A 3735-nucleotide genomic window follows, 5' to 3' on the forward strand; every position below is an offset into this window, starting at 1 on the left:
AGTGAAAGATGAGCATGGGTGTTTCACCGTACCACCCTTCACCAGACGTTCCCCACAAGGCCCTAGATGAATCAAGGTGTCTAATATGCGAGTAAAAGTGAAATGGAGGCCAAAGAGAGACACCCTCAGTGAGCCCCGCCAGCATGTCCCACTCATCCAGTTCACCTCTTAATACAGTGGGGCAAAAAAGTATTTAGTCAGCCACCAATTGTGGAAGTTCTTCCACTTAAAAAGACGAAAGAGGCCTGTAATTTTCATTATAGGTACACCTCAACAATGAGAGACTAAATGAGGGAAAAAATCCAGAATCTCGAATTGATTTTTTTCAAGAATTTATTTGTAAGTTATCGTGGAAAATATGGTCAATAACAAAAGTTCAAATCAGTACTTTGTTATATGCCCTTTGTTGACATTGACAGCAGTCCAGACATTTTCTGTAACACAGACTTTCATCTCCTTCAGATTTTCTATGGGGTTGAGATGTAGATACTGGCTAGGCCACTCCAGGACCTTGGATGCAACTAAGTATTCTTTCTCCTCCAAACAAGACGAGTAGAGTTCTTACTAAAAACAGTTCTATTTCTGTTTCATCTGACCATAGGACATTTTCCTAATCCTCTTCTGGATCATCTAAATGCTCTCTAGCAAACTTCAAACGGGCCTACACATGTTGGGAGAAGGCAGTGGATAACTGAATCCAAGTGCGGACACAAACTGGTAGAAGTTAAGTTATTTATTTTGACTTGGCAGGCAAACTGGCAGGCAGGCAGGTAGACTGGAAAGAGATGCAAAAGTTATTTCTAGGGATGGCTCGTTTGACACGGCGCTTCGGCGCGCGGTTCACCTTGATGAAACAGAGTGTTTCGGCACAATGTTTCGGGGTGTGTGTCAACTAGCGCAGGTCACGTGGAGGATGACATATGACGCGCCAAATGCTTCGTTTGGTCGAACCACGCTTCAGATGTCACTTGTGTTTTGAACAGTTGGGCGCGCTATTCTCTAGAAATGCGAAATGAATCCTGAACGTTTCCCGACCAGTTCCATTGTTTCCTCTGCATCGGAATCAGCCTCAGTTCATTGCACTTTACCATGGCTCCTATTAAAAACGTTCTGTGGCTCAGGGTCATTTCAACTCGATTTTTCCTAATAAAACACTATATCATGAACGTTGTGTGTCAAAAAAAAAACACTGCCATGAATCTATGATGGCATGCCATTTTGTGATTAAAGATAGCTCAGTGGAATAGTCAATGGCATATACATCCAGAGGTTCTAGGTTCAAGTCTGGCACTATACATATTCTTTTTGCGTTTATTTTTTTCTTCATGTGATATGTATTTTGCTGTGTCAAGCACTTCTCACAGAAAGTGTCACATGTTGTTCTGTTTTAAATTTTTTTTTATCATCCTTAACAAAATGTTTCTGTTTTACGTTTTTTCATCATTATTTCCACATTGAAGTGTTACAAGGAGCTTTGTTGAAACATATGTCGATATACATCCAGTCCGCCACCAGATGCCGCTGTTCTGTGTGGCAGGCATTGCAGGATTCAAGTCCCTGGCGGCGTAGTGTGTTACTGATGGTACCCTTTGTTACTTCTTCTTCTGCTCTCTCCCCTTTCACATTTTTCTCTTTCATTAGCTCTTCAAACTTTTCCTTCCATCTTTCCACCTGTCAATACATCTCTCTCTATCCTTGATCACCATGACCTGGTGCACATCCTTCCATCACTTCGCCTTTATAACCTACCGAGCTTTCCTTTGTGTGGAAACTGTAGTTTAAGTTCTCAAGGACTTTGCCATCTCCACCTTCATCTTGTCCTTTATCTGTTCTCTTATCTGCTGTCTTCTGTCGTCTCAACGTTTCACTTTGTCTGAGCCAATATTTTCAACACAATCATGAACTTCCTCATTCCACCAACAAGTAGAGATGGGTACCGAGCCCCGGTATTGGCGGGCAACATTCTTCAAGACCGCAGTATCCATATGATCTGACCTCAAGGGTTCTGCTATCGGTGCTGGAGAAGTCACATTCTGTTTGTGTCCCGCAATATATAAACTAGAGCTGTGACGGTGCGGGATTTTTTTTATCACCGCTGTGATGAAGCAGCAGGAGTCGCACTCTCGGGACTCCTGCTGCTTTCAAAAAAAAAAAAGGAAGAAGGTGCAGCTTTCTGCAATCTACCTGCATACTCCACAAAGTTGCATTATGCAACTGTATTTTATTTTAGAGTGAACAGTTTATTTAATTTTTTATTTTTACATCATGACAGAGATATGTCAAAAAATTGCTGTTTATTTTTCTTTAACTTTTTTTCATGTATTTTACTTTTCAAGTTGGAAAAATGTATAAAGTAAAATGTTTTGTTAAAAAAACAATGTTGTTGCATAATGAGGAAATAAAACACTATGTGCTTAATTTGTTATTTATTTTTCGTCCTCAAAAAGTATCGATAAGAGTATCGTCAAAATACCGGATCGATAAGCAGTAGAGTAGTAGTACCTTTAAAACCTTAACAATACTCATCCCTACCAACAAATCTCCACATCTGCCTCCCTCATTCCAGTTGACACACCAAGTCGTTTCCTCCCAGTATCCCTGATCCTTTTAGCTAAAGCTGTTGAGTCATTGGGAAGAACTTCCTGATCTCCAAAAGTTTGTTTCAACTCTTCCCTAAAAACACATAGCTCTCTTCCTTTTTCAACTTTCATCACTTGGTCCTCTGTTCCACCATTGTCCTCTTCATCTATCTCACCACTGGATGGGAGGAAGAACATGAGTTCAAACTCACAGTTGGGTCATCCCAAAGACTATAAAAATGACCAATGACTTCCTCTACACTCAGCATTATGCCATTCTTCTTCCATCCTCACCAAAACAGCTTTAACCTGCTCCCAATCTATAGGCCTTGGTCTTTTTCTATCTGGTTGAACACATAAGATGTCCACCTTTTTATTTATTTTATACGAACACTCTAGTTCTCACTGTCAAAGTTCCGATTTTCAGAGTTCCTACTCTACATCCAACATTCCTGCCTTTTCTTTTCCATCTGTCTATATCCGCACCTTCCTCTTCTTCTATTTTGATCGACACTTGTCCAATTTCTACTGGTAGCTTTAAGGTCAACAGCATCATTGGAAGTGGTTGTGCCACAACCAACTTAATATGAAGGTTCTGTTTGTGATTCGGTTGATTGACTTGTCTTTGGTTTCACGTTGGATGCCCTTCCTGACACAAGCATTTACCTGGACATGAAAGCACTGGGTTGTTCTTCCATGTGCCTTCATTAACTAATTTCATTATCATTGTATCAATAAACATGTATTTATGTGTCAAAGCTGTACACACTTATTTTCTGGCAAAATGTGTTAAACAATTCACACACCAATGATGCAAAAGGGAAATGTGCATGCAATAATTAAACCAAACACTAGATGCCACTCTTGTGTTGGGCTCTATTCTTTCTATTAGCAGTCAATGTCTCCACCACCTGGGGGAGCAGCCAATGTGGATGACATGCCTATGTGCATACCAAAGTCTGACCTGACATGCTGACAGCTTCTGAACGTTTGGACACCCCTCTGCTTGTTTTTCTCTCCCTTTCAACATGCCCCTACCTGTTAGCTCCGCCTCTTTGAGAGCTCATCCCAATCCTCAAGCTGTGATTTGCTCAACTCTTTGGGGTTCTGTTTTATGATCTGATTAACATTTTGAGTGACTCTGCCGGTTTAAAGA

The sequence above is a fragment of the Oryzias latipes genome, chromosome 1, assembly GCF_002234675.1.
Source record: "Oryzias latipes chromosome 1, ASM223467v1".
Lineage (NCBI taxonomy): Eukaryota > Metazoa > Chordata > Actinopteri > Beloniformes > Adrianichthyidae > Oryzias > Oryzias latipes.